The sequence below is a fragment of the Vulpes vulpes genome, chromosome 14 (assembly GCF_048418805.1).
Source record: "Vulpes vulpes isolate BD-2025 chromosome 14, VulVul3, whole genome shotgun sequence".
Classification (NCBI taxonomy): domain Eukaryota; kingdom Metazoa; phylum Chordata; class Mammalia; order Carnivora; family Canidae; genus Vulpes; species Vulpes vulpes.
This window is the reverse complement of record NC_132793.1, coordinates 9,942,334-9,961,627: the sequence shown is the minus strand read 5'-3', so window position 1 is coordinate 9,961,627 and position 19,294 is coordinate 9,942,334. Positions and strand designations below refer to the sequence as shown.

General features: G+C 51.4%; 1 protein-coding gene across 1 annotated transcript in view; it reads right to left on the bottom strand.

Annotated features, from left to right (window-relative positions):
* Positions 1–14,624, bottom strand: part of NFATC2 (nuclear factor of activated T cells 2) — a 161,783-nt gene extending 147,159 nt beyond the window's left edge. Inside the window, exon 1 of the mRNA XM_072735566.1 lies at positions 14,200–14,624. The gene's annotated coding sequence lies outside the window, so the exon portion shown is untranslated. The remainder of the gene's footprint in view (positions 1–14,199) is intronic.
* Between the last annotated feature and the right edge of the window lie 4,670 nt (positions 14,625–19,294).

Below are 19,294 nucleotides of genomic sequence, written 5' to 3'. Positions count from 1 at the left end.
TAGAGAATTTTATCTCCTCTAGCCTATGAGACCTACTAAGACAGTGGTCATGACTACCTCATTCATACACAGCTTTGTGCCCAGCAATGTGTGGATGGATAGATGGATGAATGGATGAGTGGGTGTTTGCATGGATGCGTGGATGGATGGGAGAGTGTGTGTTTGGATTAATCAATGGATGCATACATAGAATAGTTCAGTTGATCAATCTATGGAAGAGTAGATGTTTGGATAATAGTAGACGGATCGATCAATGGCTCAGTGGAGAAGTGGATGTTTGGATGGAGGAATGGATGGGAGGGTCGGAAAAAGAGAGTTTAACTGTCCTGCATGTATAAGTACCTTAGTTTTTTTTAAGGGTCCTCCTCCCTGAGGCTTACTCTGGCCACCCAATTGTTAAGGCAAGAACCTCAATCATTACCCAAACAACATCCTCTTGAGATACCCAATAAGATGAGATATGAAGGGAAAGCCCTTAACAACTGACAAAGGACAGCAAACACTTCAGGCTTAGGAAGAGTGGCTCAGGACATTCGAAATTAAGACTCTAACTGCCTTGAGGCGCCTGGGTGGCTCAGTTCATTGAGCATCTGACTCTCAATTTTTGCTCAGGTCATGATCCCAGGGTCCTGGGAATAAGCCCCGTGTTAGGCTCCCCATTCAGCAGGAAGTCTGCTTGTCCCTCTCCCTCTGCCCCACCCCATGCTCACAAGCTCTTTCTCTCTCTCTCTCTCTCCCCCTAAAATAAATAAATTCTAAAAAAAAAAAAAAAATTTAAATTAAAAAAAGACTCTAAGTACTTTAGCTGTTCCTCTGAACAGTGGATGTATTTTGTTTAAGGCTTCTAAGGTTTGGAATCTGCACCCAAACAATCAGAGTTCTCTAAAGGGAATAGGTTCAGACTAGATCCTGACCCAAAACAGTTTCTGCTGGAGCAGTGAGAAGTAAGAGGCTTTTCTTCTTGGAGGGCCACCTAGAAGGTGGGGGTTTGGGTTGAGGAGAAGACACATTTGCAATTCCAAAATAAATAATTTGTGCTCTTAGGAGCAAGGACTAGGAGCAGAATGTATGACCTTTGTGCATTCAGTGGCCATCTCGGGGAGGGAGGGGCGGGCAGGGGGATGGAGGCCCTGACAGGGTAGCTCTGTCAACCTTCTTTCTGCCCCGTGGCTGACCTCCTTGAAGAGGCCCTGGCGTCTTCATTTTTTCTCCAGCCTTGACAACAAAAGTGCAAGGGGAAGCCAGCGAAGCCCCTGAGAGCCTGAAACTTATAGCATGCATTGATATTGCCTGGCCCTGCTCCAGGAATTCAACTCACTTCAACAAGCATTTACCCGAATGTATACTTGCCGACTGAGGTAAGCACCGTGAAGAAAAGAAGAAGGTGCTACAGAGCTCATATCAAAGAAACCTGATATAGATAGGGAGTTCAGGGAAGGCTTCCCTAGGAGGTGAGGTTTTAGCAGAGACCAAAGAGTTGCCAAGAAGTTGCCAAGGAAATACTGAGGGGAAGAACTAACAGCCAGATGGGGAAAGTATGTGCAAAGGCCCTGAGGCAGGAGGAAGTATGAAGTGTTGGTGGGACCGAAGGAAGACTGGAGGGGCAGATGCTCACGGACCTGAAGAAGGTGTAAGGTAAGGCTGGGAGGTAAGTGGGGACCGTGGGGAGAATTCAGGACCTAAGAGCAATGACGACAACCGAACCGTATCAGGAAGTGCGCGACAAGATCATATCAGAGTTTCTAAACAATTGCTTGGGTCCTGTGTGGAGAGGAAACTGCAGGCTATAAAGGCTGAAGTGGGAAGAATGTTTAGGAATCACCTGTAGCCGCGTGGGCGAGGGGTACTGGGAACGGGGACTTCAGTGACTGCGTTGAAAACAGCAGCAGCGCACAAAAGACACGCGTGTGTACCCTTGTCCTTGACCCGCCCTTGGCATCTCTTTTCCTCTTCTAGGCTTCCCCTTAAAATGCAGCACAATTCGATTCCACCCGAATGTGAGTATCAGAGGAGCGCTGGCCCCCGGGCCCTGCATCCTGTCGCCCATTCAGGTGGGCCCTGCAGGGACCCACTACGCACAGCTCTGCCCTTCTTCCCACCTTCTGGAGGAAGCAGCCAGGATCTCTCCCCTTACATCTGGGGGCAGGTGTCCAGCTGCCAAGCTGACAGCATCCCCAAGTCTCCCAACCAAGCCCTGTGACCCTCGGCACCCTCTCCGCTCCCACTCAAATACCACCTGCCCCGACCCGCCCCCATCCGTCCAGTTCTCTGCCCACATCCGAGGGGTAGTCCGTGATCCCTCTCATTTTCTCACACCCACAGGCAACCCCGCAGCAAATGTAGGCATCTCTATCCTCAACGTGTAACCTGGACCCAACCGTCTCTCACTGACTTCACGGCTCTTCCTCCCGCCCCAACCACCCACTTCCCCAGACGACTGCAGGCGCCTCCTCCCCGGCCTTGCTACTTCCACTTTTGCACAGAGCAGCCCTGGGCATCCTTTCAGACCCGTGAGTCCTCCTGTGGCTTCCCATTAAGTCTAGAATTAAATACAAACCCTGCAAGACCCTGGATGAGCTGCCCCCCTGCACCCCTCCCTTTGACTATCATCTCTCGCCATCCTCCCCTTCTCTCACTCCTTCCTGCCACCCCGCTCATCACCCTGTTCCTTGAGAATGCCACGCACAGCCTCACCTCCGGGCCTCCGCACCTCCTGCTCCTGTTGCTATTTGCCCGACCACCCCCTCACTTTGCTCACGCCCCAGCTCAACTGTCACCTCCTCAGAGTGACCTCCCATGACCACCCCCTGGTCTGCTCTGTGGGTGCACCCAACTTTGCATCCCCCCCGGCCTTCACCTCCACAGTGTGTTGTACTCCTCTGTGTGTCTGTTCATCCGTCGACTGCTTGTTCTCACTTGAATGTAAGCCCCACAGGGGCAAGGATGTGTGTCTGCTTTGTTCACTGGCATATCTGGGGTTGTCAGATTTAGCAGATGAAAAATACAGGACTTAGGCGTCTGTTAAATTTGGCATTTAGACGAACAACAAATATTTTTAGTCTAAGTATGTTCTGTATATTATATGGGACACATTTAAGCTAAAAATGATTCATTGTTTGAGATTCAAAGTTACCTGGGCACCCTGTATTTCTGTCTGGCGACTCTGGCTGTATCCCCAGGTCCTAGAATAGTACCCAGCACGTGGCAGCTAGTCAGTGAGAGGCAGCTAAAGGAATGAGGGAAGGAAGGGTGCCGAGCAGAGCTTCCCCCCACCCTGCCCCGAGAGACCAATCCACCCTGAGCCTGTACCAGGAGGAGCCCCTGGGCCCCCGCTTTCCTCAGTTTAACGAGACTCATTGGGGATATCCTAAAATCTGATGTTTTGCACAACTGGGGGCCCAGCCTCCAGCGTGGTTATAATACCTGTAATCATTTTTATATAAAAACATTTCATCTGACTCAGTGGCTTCAGGGAACTTCTGCCTATACATGTTTTTATTTTAAAAATAAGAGAGAGAAAAAGGAAGAAAGAAGAAAAAAATACTTCTAGACTATATGTCCTGTAATAGAAAATACGTGCTTGGGTTATTGTAATAAGACTGGTACGTTTGAATCCCATCACCACTGCCCCTACCGCTGACCTCCCTGAAGGTCAATGGCACCCACAGGCCAGAAAATATAGATGTTTGGCCAAGGTTGGGGTCACCTTGTGGTCCAGTATGGAACGTCCCAGAGCTGGGAGGCCCAGGACCCAATCCAAGTTCTTCCCCTAACTCACCCTGCAACCTTTAAGCAAGTCACCTGGCCTTCCTGTGCCTCAGTTTCTCCATCTGTAATATGGGGGGATGAACTGGGTCATCCAATTCATTTGACGCTCACCCGAGTGGCATCCAGGGTCATCTTCATGGGTGTGCGACCTGCACAAGCACACAGGTCCCTGTGCTTGGAAGGACCCCATGCTTGGTTCAATGCTCTGCTGTCCTAAGATTCTTTTTTTTTTTTTTAAGATTTTATTTATTTATTCATGAGAGAGACAGAGAGAGAGAGGCAGAGACACAGGCAGAGGGAGAAGTAGGCTCCACACAGGGAGCCTGATGTGGGACTCAATCCCGGGACTCCAGGATCACACCCTAAGCATGAAGGCAGACGCTTAATCGCTGAGCCACCCAGGCATCCCTGTCTTAAGATTCTTAATTTTTGAACATGGGGCTGCATGCACACTTTCACTTTGTCCCGAGGCCTACAAGTGACCTAGCAAGGCATGATGGAAGGACACAACGTGTAAGTCACAAGTTCTCATCACCAACTTCACATTTTGACAACACCCATTGTAATAAAAGCTCGGCTTTTAAGTCAAGCTGAGACATTTTTAAGTCAAATTCAAAGTCAAGTCAAATTCAAAAAGCAGGAACATTCTCTCCCAGCTTCCAGAGACGATCCCACGTCAAGGACACCATGGCATTATCACCCTAAATACTAATGTTATAATTTATAGTTGGATGCATTTGACTCCTACATGCCTGGAACTCAGATAAGGCAAACGAGGCTAGATTCAAGAGAGTGCCAAGAAAACTCAGCAATCGATGAAATGCTATTTCCATAAGATGTTTTCGAAAATCAAAATGAATACCAAAAAAAGAAAAAAAAAAAGGATCCATGGTGAGCAAACTATGACAATTCTAATAAAGACAGAATTAGTAGTAACAGTACCCTGCAGAGCCACACCAGAGCCTGAGGCAAAAAGGAAACATGAGTAATACTGATCCTGTCCTTTTTAAAAATTTTTTTATTTTTGTTTTTGGTTTAGCATGGATTTTTGACAGTAATTGTGATTCTTTAAGATATTACATTAAAATCTTACTCATCTCAACTACAGAGCCTTTTGGAGTTCCCTTATATTTTGCCTTCCCACCAAAGTCATTTTCAGGAACGTGCTCCTTATGAATCGAGGGAACAAGACAGTTTGAGAGCTGACTTCTACTCCAATGCAACACCCACATCATCTTTTATTTTTTTAAAAAGATTTTATTTATTTATTCATGAGAGACAGAGAGAGAGAGAGAGAGAGAGACTGAGAGGCAGAGACACAGGCAGGGGGAGAAGCAGGCTCCATGCAGGGAGCCTAATGTCGGACTCGATCCCGGGTCTCTAGATCACGCCCTGGGCCAAAGGCGGCACTAAACCACTGAGCCACCCAGGCTGTCCCAGACTAACATTTTTAAATTTGGAAATTTGGGGGCTCCTGGGTGGCTCAGGTCGGTTAAGTATCTGCCTATGGCTCAGGACGTGATCCCAGGGTGGGGAGTCTGCTTCTCCCTCTCCCTCTGCCACTCCCCCTGCCTGTGCGCGCTGTCTCTCTCTGTCTCTCTGTCAAATAAATAAATAAAATCTTTTAAAAAAATAAATTGGGAGATTTTACATAAAAACCCCAATTTCCAGTATCTCCTGAGAAAATGGGAAGACCTGGCCACAGCAGGTCCACAGTCCCGCGTGGACCAATCGGCTGGAGCAGAGTAGGAGCTTCCCCCTTCAGAGGATTCTGTTGCTCTCAGGCCACCACCCAGCTGACGTGTGTCCCCGTGAGCATGTGAGTTTGAGACCCTGGCTTCCAGGCTCTTGACTCCTTCTACCTGGTCCCTGCTCCCGCAGTATGTTCTGGTTGTGTTTCTCCTCTTCATTCCTTGCTTTCTAGCACATTCCCCTCTGCCTCCAGAAATGGATCCTTAGCAGAGGAGCATGTCGGCAAACTCCCCTTCCTCCTAAACCTCATCATCTCCCACCCAGTCCTAGCCTTGGATTAAGCACAAGGTGCCACCATCCCTCTGCCAGGGGAGCCCCAACTCCTCCCAAAGCAGAGCCTTACTTAGGGGCAAGCAGCGGAGGGGTGGCTGGGTAGGGGAGGGAGCATTGCTTAGCGTCTGCCCACCCCCACAATCATTCCCCAACCATCTGCCGTCTGCCCTTCTGTCACCCAGGCTGTCCCCCCTAGATGCCTGGGCCCCCCCACCCCAGTATTGCATTTCTCATCTCCGTTCTCTCCCGTGCAGTAGTCTCTGCAGACTGGAACATCTGTGTGGACTTTGTACTCTCTGAAGTCAGGGAGTGATGAGCTCAGAGCTACCCTCCATCAGCTTCCCTTCGGCAGGACCACACCCTGGCCCCCCAATAAAAGCACACGCCATCTGCTCTTGCCCTCTCTCTTTTGTATTCCTCTCTCAAAGCCATCACTAGATTTTCACTTAAACCTTTAGTTACTTAGCACATAAATGGCTTCCCATATGATAGCGCCTCCCTGATTTTACAAAAAGAAAAATCTCGGTATCTGACTTTCGAATGCAAGCAAGCATGTCTTTATATATCTTGGATTTTTTTCCCTCAAGACCTAGCTGGTGCCTTGCATCTAGCAGAACCTACACACACACACACACACACACACACACACACACACACACACACACCTCTGGACTTACTGGTTCACCAACTGAATAAGCCATCCAGAAGCCACAGAAAAGAGCCCTGAGATTTGGTAGACAATGGATTTACCCCCTTTAGGACAGACCTGAAGGTTATAAGGCTGAAGGAAAGCGCTAACTTGAATTTAAAACAATAAAGTGGCAGCTAGCATGAACGGACCACTTTCCATATGCCGAGGGCATCACAGACATGATCTTCGAACCCCCAAGCAGCCCCTGTGTCTAAGGATCACTATTACCCACATTTCAGTGAAGGAAACTAGGCACAGAGGAGGTTGTGATGTTAATTCTAAAGTCACACATGCCACCACGGAAATGGCTTTATCCCACACAAGTCTGATACTCATTACTGAGTCACACTGTTCCTTGGTTATTAGCTAAGGGCGGATTTGCTAAGGGACATTTTGGACCAAGATGAAACGCTGAAAAATGTCTTGTGACTCTCAACGATACCAGAGGGTGAAGGAGGGGCTCCTGTGGGCATCCAGGCTGGGCCGAGAGGAAGATGTGTCTGAAGTGGTTCAGACTTCATAAAATCAATGGCACCTACCCCCAGGACCAAAGACAAGGGCCATTGCTGTAGGACCTCAGGGCTCCAGGGAACACAGTGTGAGAACCACAAAGGAGAGCACTCTGTGGACTGGAAAGTACCAGCGCTCCCCATCTCCTCTGCCCCGCGCTGGTCCCAGCTGCCATCATCTCCCACCCAGGCCACCGGCCACCTCAAGAGCCACCCATCTGCATTCTGAGCACCTACTCTGACCTGCTAGAGGCTGTTCTCCACTTAATGGTCAGTATGATCCTTTGAAAAGATTAACGAGGCCACACCCTGTGCACTTAAAATTCCCCTAATGCCTCCCCAGTACCCTGAGAATGAACTGCAAACTGCTCCTGCCCTGGCTTGCCTCCTTGTCTCGGTTTCTGTCCTGCTCCCCCACCTCTTTTGTTCCAGCCTCCTGCCATACGGTTCTCTTGCTGTTCACTGAATGTTCCAGCACATCTCTCTCCTCAGGACTTCCTCCTTCTGCCTGGATGCTCTTCCCCCAGACATTTTATAGGCAGACCCCATGCCATTCAGAGGTTGGTGAAAAAGACATCTCTTTAAAGAGGAAGGGGGCCATTCATTCTGAATTCGCAATCCCTACTGTGAGGGTTAAATTGTGTCTTTTCCCAAAAATACATTTCCTAACCCTAGACACCTGTGGACGTGATCTTATTTCGAAATAGGGTCTTGGCAGATGTCATCCAAATGGGCTGAGCTCATTAGAGCTCAAGGCTGGAATCCAGTGGCTGGTATCCTTATAGGAAAAAGAGAGGACACACATACATACAAGGAAGAAGAACACGTGAGAGCAGATGCAGAGACTGGAGGGATGCATCTACGAGCTAAGGATTGCCAGGAGCCGCCAGAAGCTGGAAGAGACAAGAAAGGATCCTCCCCTAGACTGCCCTGCTGACACCTTCATTTCAAAGGTTTAGTCTCCAAAAATATGAGAGAATAGATTTCTGTTGTTTTAAGCCATCCAGTTTGTGGTAACTTGTGATGGCAGCCAGAGGAACCTAATACTCCCACCCACAGCACACGCACACACACATACATGCATACACATTTACATGCATGCACACATGCATGCATACATATACAGACATGCACATATATACACATGCACCCACACACATATACACACGCACACATATACAACTATACGTGCATATGCATATACATGTATACACACATACGTGCACACATGCAACATACATGTGCATATACACATTCATGCACACATATACACACGTGCATTACATGCATGTGCATACACATGCATATGTGTACTTGCTCACATGCATACATCACACGTATACATGCATGCACACGTGCATACATATACACATATGTGCACATATAAACACTCAAATGCGTATATAGATACACATATATGTGAACACATGCATAACACGCATGCACGCACACACATACATATGCACACACGCACACACACACATACACACGCATGCCCATGTGCTTACACCAGGCTATTCACAGCTCTATTCTCCTCTTTGAGTCTCTAGCATTTGACTCCGTTTGAAACTATCATGGATCTTCCTGGGTTCACCCACTTGGCGCTCGCCTGATGAGGGCAGACTCCATCTTGTTCTCTACTCTTTCCCCAGCCTCTGGGATGGTCACTGGCACATAGTGAATGCTCTGAAGTTGTTGATGAAAATGAATTAAATGGTCAAGGGAGCTTCTCAGCGGAGGATGAGGTGGGCCTTGAGGAAAGGTGTGGCAAGGCTGGCAGAGGCAGAGGAAAAGACTGAGTGGCGTGTACACAAGGCACAGACCGGCTCCAGGAGCAGCGACAGTGCCATTAATGGAAGCGCTACAGTCACCCAAGAAGCACCAATGGAGCCTCCTCCTCCCAGAGAGCTTTGGGGTCATGGGCCCCTGGACAGGTGCATTGTGCCAGAGAGAGCCAGAAGGGGTGGGGATGGGCACTGCCTGAAGTTACTGGGTAGCCCAGAAAGTCAAAGTGGAAGGAAGGAGGAGACCTCAATCCACCCACCCCTGCTCCAAATGTTGTGGAGCGCCGGGTCCTTTGGGGCCTGCAGCCCCCTCTCCCACTCACCTTCTTGTTGGGTGGTCCTACTGCTCAAACAGGGCAGACAGGACTGTGGGGCCCTTAAATGCCAAGCTCTGGGCATGAGTAGGAGCTGGGCCTGCTCTCAAAATGCCTTGACCACTCCCCATCTCGGTTTCCTCCATCTCTACGTGAGGCTCAATATTCTAAACCCGCCTCTTGGGGGGTTTTGTGAGAAGCCCCTGAGATAACATAGGTAAAGTGCTTGGCCACACGGAATGTGCAGAAAAGAGAAAACAGGTCGTTTTGTTGTTATGACCACTCAGCCTAACAGGGAGTGACAGGTCAGAGTGGGCTGCAAGCAAGCTCTGTGACTGAGCCATGTGATCCTGGGGCGTGACTGTACCTTGGACAAGATGGGCATGGTAGCCGTCGGGCTGGCGTGAGGCTAATGAGGGGGCACATGAGAGACCCTTGGGATGGTGCCTGGCCTGTAGCTGGCAGTCAACAAGTGGTGGCTGTTGTCGTGATCTTTGGGGCTGATTCTCTGCAGACAACAGCAAGAAAGCACGTGCCTGTTGGATGGCCTAGGAGGAATCCTGTCTAGGTCTCTAGCTTTTGGTGGAAAAACATGGAAGTCAAAGGCCACCGTCATTGTCAAAAGGAGGCCAAAGAGCATGAATCAGAAAGCTGGCACCGTGCTCCCGAGTTAAGTCTTAGTTCTGTGGCCTTAACAGATTGCATGACCCCTACCGTGCATCATCCATTCCTGTATTCATCCATCTGTCTGTCCATTTAACATAAAAAAGTACTGAGCACCGACTGAGTGCCAGGCACTGTTCAAGTTACCGGGGCCACAGGAGTGAGCAGGATAGCTATGGTTTCTGCTTCTTGGAGTTGAAGTCTGAAAGAAGACACAGACGAAGCATGGACTGTGTTACCGCCAGTGTGACCAGCACAGGATGGGGCAACGTGGGGCGCGGGCCTCCAATCCAGCCTGGGCAGTCAGAGCCTCAAATCCCTGTTCTAACAAAGGAACAAAAATAGAAACCTTCCTGGCTTCTTCTGGGTGAGATGTGAAATACTCAATCCCTCATGTAAGTAGTAAGGGAGATGGATCCAATGGCAAAATGCAAAAGAAAGCACTCGGTAACTGGCTTTTTAATTTTGATTTTTTGGGGGAGGGGATAGAGGGTAAATATTGAACTAATGAATTATACGTAGTAATGACAGCAATTATTTATTAAGTGGGTACTTTGAGGGTCATATTGTTTATTAAAAGGTCGAAATTCTCTGTAGGTTAATAAATAATTGCTGTCATGCCCTCTAAGGGTCTCTGCTGCCTTAGGACCTTCCCTGCGATTCGGCAAATAAAGGGGTAAACCCTGGCCCCGCAGGGATGTCTGTTGATACCCTGCTCCTGCTGTTCTGATGGGTTGGCGCTTAGTCATTAGCTATTATTCCACATATTATGACTGTCATCCTTTGATGTGTGGAGTGACTGGGACACAGGAAGGCGAAGTTATCTGCATAAGGTCACACAGCCAGCAAGTGGCAGAGCCAGGATGTGAACTCCCATCACTCAGATCTCAAGCTATCGACTTCTCCCGTGTAGAAATGTCCTGGGTCCCATTGCAGACACAGAAACAGACCTGGCCCTGTCCAAAGGGGGTTTACAATCCAATCAAGGGACGTTTTCAGCAATGGTAGTTAGAGGAACATCTGGGAAAATGAGTGCTTGTCTCTGAAGTTCTAGGGCAAGAGGGAGAGACCTGAAGATCTTGCTGGAGGTGGGCTGACAGGGGGAGCAATGCAAGGGCTTGGCCCGTCTGAGGGGCCCTTACAGGGGTCTCTGTTCATCGCAGGTGGAAGGCAGTGCTGGTATGAGAGCCTCCTGGCTGCCTGGGGACTGTTCTTCCTCTAGTGAAGTGGAAATATCTCACCCTCGTTCCCCTGAGGCAAGGCAAGAAGCTCTCCCTGATTCACCCCACAACTGAAACTCTAGGATGATGCTTCTACCCTTCACATCATCTCTCACTTCTCTCCTTCCCTTCCAGGATATGTCGGGGAACAACATAGTGCTGGGAAAGAGCCCAGGACCAGGGTCAGGTCGGCCTCAGCTTCCTCATCTGTCAAATGGTATTACAAAGAATTGTAATAATATTAATGAGTTCCAGAATCGACAGAGCATATGGTCGAGAGGCTGGATTCAGACTGTAGCTCCCCTGCTTCCCTGCTGGGTAACGCTTGGCCATCACCGCCCTTCTCTATGCCTCACTGGCCTCCTCCGTGAAGGAGGCAATAATTGTACTTACCCCGCACACACAGTCGCACCAATGATGCAAAGACTTAATATTTCTAAAACACCTAGCCGGTGCTCCATGTGTGTCTGCCCCCTCCACCGTGGCGTGCCAGGCATCGTGCTGCTAACCTGCTGTGTGACCTTAGGCAAAGTAGCTCTCGTCGTCCTAAACTGTCAGGCAACAATCACATTTAGTAAGTGTTAACCTCGTGTTAAGCACAGAGGTAAGGGTTTTGGGTGCATGATTTCATGTGATGCTCGTGACAACCCCATGAGGTCACCACCATCATTATTCTCTGTTGCAGATGAGGAAACAGGCTTTACAAGCCACGATCTTAGCCCAACCTGGTGCCATCGGGAAGCTCCCATAAGTTAGAGTAGCCAGAGAAACTTAAAGCACTGCACCTCCTCAAAGAACCGTTGCTGTGAAATCCAGTGTCCACATCACCGCGTTGTTGTTTTGCCTCTTTAACGTAATGGGAATTGCAGCTAACCTTTGCCACGTGCTGGCTGCCAGCATGACACCATTGTAGGTGCCTTACCTGTGCCACCTCACTGAATCTCACAGCAACTTGTAAGGGAGACATTATTATTGGCCCCATTTCGGGGATGTGGAAACCAAGGCACAGAGAGGGTAAGTCACTTGCCTACGATCACACAGTTGCAATGTGGCCAGGCAGAAATTCTAATCCAAGCAGAAGACAGGGAGTTTGGGTCTGGGAGTGAGCAGAGCTCACCCTGGGTTTGTTTATTCCTAAAATATTTTCCATCATCCCACTTCAGATAAAACTGAACACACCTCTTTCAGATCTTCAGTTTTTCCCAGGACCTTGACCCGGAGCTACACAGCAAGGTCAGTATTTTCCTACCATGCAAATATTTCTATTCACTATTGCTGACCCCGCCCATCTACATGCACACTTCAGGTCTGTTGCTAGGATCATGGCAGTGTTTGAGTTGAAAGGTTTTTTTCCCTCCGGAGACCCCAATGCAGAACACGGTCGAAGCGACTCATGCCAGCTGTCTTTGATGCCTGGAATTGCATTCTGTGTGCCCAGTTGCCTTGGCATGCCAAGTGTGGTTTGCCGGGAACAATGTGGTACCCTGTCTCCCACATGCGTACACACACACTGGCACGCTACACATTCATAATCCCTGCACACATGAGCACGGGCCAGGGAGGGTAGGCAATGCACGTGCACACCCCAAATACACATACTTCAAAACTTTGAGAAAGGAGAAAGTTCATAAACCCAGAGGAGAGGTGTAGCCGCCCCAATAAAATGTGAGGCTTGTATTAGATCACACAGTCAAACAGAAGCCCAATTTCTCCTCCAAGTCCAAGCTCTCGCTCCCTCTCTTTCTGAATAGAGCTAAATGTGTCACTAGTCTGTTCCCCCACCACCACCCACCTCCACCATCATAACATCAAACACCATTTTTCGGTATGTTTGACAGTAAAAACTAATTCGTGTCCATAATAGATCTGTAGGCTGCCTGGGAGTATCACTTTTACAGATGATGCCATGTTAGTAATGTATTTCGGGCATTATTGTCGTATGCTTGACCACTAGCAGAGGACAGGATAAACTGGTACCCGTAAAAAAAAAAAAAAAAAAAAAAAAAAAGTTCAAAGCGTTGGCAGGGTCTTGCTTTCAAAAGTGCAGCTCAGCTAAAAATATATGTCAGTGAGGTCCGCTGCGGCAAAGCACACCATTTACCTAACCCAAGGCATTTGGCCTCGCTCCGGTTTTTAAAAAAAAAGAAAGAAAGAAAGAAAGAAAGAAAAAAGCTCTTCAGGTTTATTTACTGAAATTGTCATTTCTTTTCCCCCAGAACTTTAATCAGCCACACAGAGCACAAAACCTACATTCAACTCCGATTTTATGACACGAGGCTAACTCCTCCTACGCATATTTATTTCACTTAACTCTTGCGGTCCTGCCCTCTGGGCAGTGCCCACCGCTCTAGGCGGGTTGGCCTCCGAGGAACACATCGCACTGCCCGCTTCCCCCTCTTGAAGCCTGCTTCATTAGCGTGCAGCCGAGAGCCCGCCACAATCCCGACCAGATGGCTATTTTCATATCAGATTCTTATACATTAAGCCCCTCCCGTAAGGTCCAAATAGTAGGATTCCAGGGCTAAAGCCGAGGGGAGGGGGAGAAAGAGAAACTCGGAAAGTGGAGGGTAATCAGATCGCCAAACAAACTGATGGTACATTGCACTTAAAAGGGCCGGAGGACTGTATGCATCAGGCACATCAAAAAAAAAAGGGGGGGGGTGCGGGAGAGGGGGTTAAGAAAGTTGTTTAAATGTCCCTGGGGGCATCTGCCGCTCTAACTGTTAAAAAGCAAAAATCCTCATTACTATATCTCTGGCATAGTAAAATGTCAAGCGCCTTCTCCTAAAAGAAAGAAAAAAAAAAGCTAGATGGTGATGGTGATGGTGATGGTGGTGATGGTGATGGTGATGGTGATGGTGATGGTGATGGTGATGGTGATGGTGATGATGCAGCTGAATGGCATCTGCTGTCAGAAGCCGAGCGCTGGAATGGTTAAGCGGCCAGCGGTTAGTAGCACGAATCTCTCCCACTGTCCCGAGCAGGGGACAGTCCTTATGACAGATCCGCCTGGGGAATCCCGCCCGGGGACGCCTCGCTGCCCCGCCGAGGGGCCTCGTCTCCCCGCCCCCTACCTGCGCCCCTAGGAGCCCGCAGTCCCCGGGCCTCCCCGCCGCCTCCGCCACCTCCGCCAGGAGCTGAGAAAGCGCTGCCCGAAAGGAGCAGAAGGGACAGGGCTGGGGGGCGGGAGGAGGAACAGACGGAGCCAGAAGGCGAGCGGCTTACCTTGGTCCACAGACCCCATGATGCGGAGGGGATGGCAGGGCCCCGGTCTGAACGCAGCCTCTCTCTGCATCTGGCGGGGCTGGGGGCTCGGCGCCGCGGGAGCGGGGGGCGGCGGGGCCGCGCGGCTACAGCATCCCGCGAGCGGCCCGGGAGCTGCGCGCCTGCCGCCCCGGGCTGGGGCTCCGACCTCCGGGCGGGGGCTCCCGGCTCCCGGCTCCCGGCTCCGGGCTGGGCTCCCGGCTGGGCTCCCGGCTCCCGGCTGCAGCTCCCGGCTGGAGCTCCCGGCTCCCGGCTCCCGGCTCCCAGCTCCCGGCTCCCGGCTGCAGCTCCCGGCTGGAGCTCCCGGCTCCCGGCTCCCGGCTCCCAGCTCCCGGCTCCCGGCTGCAGCTCCCGGCTGGAGCTCCCGGCTCCCAGCTCCCGGCTGGAGCTCCCGGCTGGGGCTCCCAGCTCCCGGCTGCAGCTCCCGGCTGCAGCTCCCGGCTCCCGCTCCCGGCTCCCGGCTCCCGCTCCCGGCTCCCGGCTCCCGCTCCCGGCTCCCGCTCCCGCTCCCGCTCCCGCTCCCGGCGCGGCTGGGCGCTCGGGCTTACTCGAGAGGGAACGCGACTTCCTTCCCCGCGCGCCGTGTTTATAGGCTTTCAATGCAGTAAAATAACGGGATTCCCTCACTGTTTCCTCCTGTTTATCCAGCGCCATGGAAACCGCTGGATCCCGGCCATCTCCAAAACTAAGGGCTTTCCTGCAAACTTCACACTCAGGAATCCATGACGTCGCCTCCTCCGCGGCCAGCCAGCTCCGTGGCTCCCTCGGCCGCCAGCACAAGTCCCTGATTGTTCGGGAGAGAAGTCGGGGAGAGGGAGCAGAGGCGGGCGACGGCCAGGAGAAGGGGTGGGGGCTTGCAGGAGCTCCGCGGCCGTCTGCACGGACACCGCGCCCCGCCCGCCTGAGCACCCCCCTCCCGCTTTGCAAGCTCCCCAGGGCTCCAGCCCACAGCCCAGGTGGTCAGGGCACCTGGACACCGACCCAGGGGCCCTTCCAGGTCCCTCGGGGCCTCTGGCTGCCCAAAGCTTTTGTCTTGGGGGGATGGTGGGGAGGAGGAAGGGGAGGAGGGGGAGGGGAGGAGGGGGAGGAGGGAAAAGAAATAAATAACGGTGCCTTGTGTCAACTCTCCAAGATTTTTTTTTTTCGAAGGGTTTATTTTTAGATTCATTTAGAAAACCCAAGGTTTCCAGTGATGCTCAGAGGCTCCAGCAATAATGAAATGGCCAAAGGGACGCGGGAACCAGGCAACCCATGTGTTTACACATGCTCTGAATAAACAGGAAAATAAAGGGAAGGGATGTCATGAACTTTGCACACTCTCCAGAAGAAGGTCCGTGGGATGCCACGCGTGGCTCCCATCAATGGGCCACAGACCCCGGAAGGTGGGAGGCCCCCCCGGGGGGGGGGGGCGCAGCTGTCAAGATGCTCTCTCCCGTAGCCTGGCTCTGCTTCTTCACCTGCAGGCCGCGTGGGAGATTCCGGGCCCACCGTGCAAGCCCAGCTTTGAAAGTGGCCATTGCAGATACTGTTGATAAAACTGTGGGTAGCACCAGGGCGGGTGACTCATCGGCACTGCCACCCCCTCACAGACAGACTGGACCTTTAATAGGCAATGCAAGGAGCTGGCTCCGTCTGTGGGACCACTCTGTTTGCCAGGCCTCGGCCCACGACAGCCTGGCTGGGCTCTGGACATGACCACTTCTGCTGCAGATGCTGCCCCTCAAAGAGCCACTGGGGAAAAGCCTCCACCCGCAGCCCAGCCGGCCTCACCCACCCACCTCACCTGGAAGCCTGCATCAACCACATGGCCTCCAGCGGGAGCACTGACGGCTGCTCTTCCCCCAGGAGCCGCCGCAGCTGTCCACCTGCTGTGCCCGGGGGCCTTGTACTGCCTACTTTGAATTCCTTGCAGCTGCCCTGCAAGCAGGGCATCCTTCACCCCCACTTCCCGAAAAGGGAAACTGAGGCACCCAGACAGCAGTTGACTCCCCTGTTGCTTTACTTGGCCAACGCTGGAGTGCAGCCTGTAAGGCCAGGGAGGAGATTCTTTTCAGCGAGTCTGTTCAGGAAGCTCCGATGCCTGAGGACTCTGCACCCCCTCATCTGAGGCAAGAACAGGGTGACCAACTGTCCTGGTTTGCGAGGACTGGGGAGGTTCCTGGGATACAGGACTTTCAGTTTCAAAACTGGGAGAGTCTTGGGCAAGCTGGCACAAGTTGCTCATCCTAGGCATGAATGAAACTCAGCCCTCAACTTCCTTTTGCTGCGATCCAGACAACAGGCAAGACTGTGAACCAGTCTTCTGACGATGATCACTCTACTTAGAAATACTATGAATAGCAAGTCCTAATTCGGCACCTACCGTGTGCCCAGCCCTGAGCTGGGTCGGCTATAGATTCCTACTCTTGACCCTTTGCAAAATAATGCCATGACCCTGGGAGGGGCTGGCCCTGCATTGTCTAACACGGTCGCCACTAGCTGCATGCAGCTATTAAAATAGAAAATAATAACAAACATAAACATCAGTTCTTTGGTGCATGAACCACACTTCAGGTGCTCAAGAGCCCCCTGTGGCTATTTGCTACCAAGTTGTACAGTGCAGAATAGAACGTTTCCATCACTGTAGAAAGTTCTGTTGGGCAGCACTGCGTCAGATAACCTGAAAGGCAGGATAAAGGAAAGGCTCTAGAACCAGACTCTTGGCTCTGCCACAGTCACTTACCCGCTCTGTAAAATGAGGAAACTCATAATGCCTTGCTCAGAGTTGATGAAAGAATGTGATTCTAAGAACAGTATAAGCCATATAATAAGTGCTTGAAATATATTCTAAAACAAAACAAGGGTGCCTGGGCGGCTCAGTTGGTTAAGCATCACAGCTCAGGTCACGATCCCGGGGTCCTGGGATCAGCCCCGTGTCTGCTTCTTCCTCTCCCTCTGCCCCTCCCTCCCCACTTGTGTTCATTTTCTCTCTCTCAAATAAATACATTTTAAAAATATATATTGTATTTATTTATTCATGAGAGACCCAGAGAGAGGCAGAGACATAGGCAGGCTCCTACAGGGAGCCTGATGCAGGACTCAATCCCAGGACCCCGGGATCACGACCTGAGCCCAAGGCAGATGCTCAACCACTGAGCCATCCAGGTGCCCCTCCAATAAATAAATTGAAAAAAAAAAAACTTCAATAAAACAAAACAAAATGAAAAATCAAAACAAAACACCGAAACCTTCCTATGGTCAATCTGTGAATAGTGCTTAGGTTGGGATTGGGACTCTTTGACCCGCTCATCGGTGCCCTTGACCTCCAAAAGCCTCTCTCTATTAAACAACCGTGCTGTCCAGGTCGTGCAAGAGGCTCTTTGCAAAATCCCATTCGTCTCACCTTCCCACTGAGCTTGATGCTATGAGCCCCATTCACAGATGAGCAAACTGATGCTTGGTGAGTTGCCGTTCACACGACCAGCCAAGACTGGAACCCAACTCTGTTTGGCAGCAAAGCCCATGTTCTTGGCACCACGGCCCCTGCTCCCAGAGGCCGCCCTGGGAGCCGAGGTCTTAGAGGCCAGAAGCTAGGCAGGAAACTAGCACGCTGGGCCTGCTTCTGCCAGACTCATTACCGGGGATAATTTTAGACTCAGTCCCACCCAGGCTCAGGCCTCAGAGGCCAGTGCCCATCTCCACAGGTGCCCAGCGCTGCCGAGAGGGGGCCGCCTCTTGGAACTCGGTGGAAGCAGCATTAGCCACATTTTTATGGAGCCCACTCTGTCACAGTTAAGCATTTTTCCCTTTTAAAGCACTTTCATGCTGCAAGGATTGGAGCCGGGGGAGTCGAGGCTGAGTCACCTAATTTGCCCTTATGGGCTACAGCTTTCGGCTTCTTAGTTTAGCTATTCGGCTCCTCAGACAATTTCTTTCCTCTCCCAGTGCCAGGGCAAGAAATATTTTGTCCTTTTGAACTGAACCACCCACTGTTTTTCACTTCTCTCGAGCACTCTCCCTTTTTTTTAAGGGATGCTCCGAGGGGGGTGGGTGGGGAGCTTCCGCCCACTAAATTATCCACGAAAACTCCCAAAATAGAAGCTCTCAGCTGGGGTGGGAACGGGCCAGCATATGAGGAAAAAGCGAAAAAGAAGCTGAATCAAAGCAAATAGAAGGAGTCCAGGTGGCCGTGGGGAGAAAGGCCCGGGAGACTGCAAGGCATCTGGGCTGCAGGAGACCTTGAATCACCGGGGAAGACTTTTATTAGACTCTCTTCCCCACAATGGCCCCATAAATAAGAAATGCAGGTATTTCTGCTGAGACACCACTTACTGGTGCTGCCCCGACAACTGATTCAACACCAGGCACATTTAGAAGGGCTTGGGCTTTTTTCCTGGGTCCCCCGGCTGCATTTATAGCTCAAGTGTCACCTCCGCCTGCTGGTCACCTTGACCCACAGCAGCCCTTCCTGGCTGACAGGTATTCAGCAGGTTAGCATCGGGCTGGACTACCGTACGTCCCAAGCTCGGGGAGCGGGGCTGACAGGTGCATGCAACCCAGAACTGCAGGGTGTGTTGAGCCAGCCACCCCCGTGGACACTGGCTGAGTGGCAGGAGCGAACTCACGCAGTCACCACAACAGCCCTATGATTATCCTTTTGCAGAGAGGAGGAAGCTGCAGCACGGAGGGGTTATACAGCTTACGTCCGGCTGCACCACCGGTGAGCGGCAGGCGGGAGACGTGAACCCCGAACCACCTGCTCGAGAGCCCGTGTTCTTGCCCACGAGGCTGTGCTGCCTCTCGTTTGCTCTGAGAAACTCCCCCAACCAAACACCTACTCGCCTACTAGCCCACTCCGTGCACCTGAGTGGCGGGAATGGGAAGGGACACACCTGGAGGATGCCAGCCTGGCCTTGCCCTTGGCCTAGAAGGCCCCCGCCTCACCGAGGGAGCCCTGGTGAACTGGAGCAGCACCCTAAATGCTGGAGACCCTCCCAGACGGTGGGAGGTGGGGGGTCTGGAGAGCTTTGCCCAGGCGCCTCTACGTCCTAGCTGTTTCCCCAGGAGCCTGGTGGTC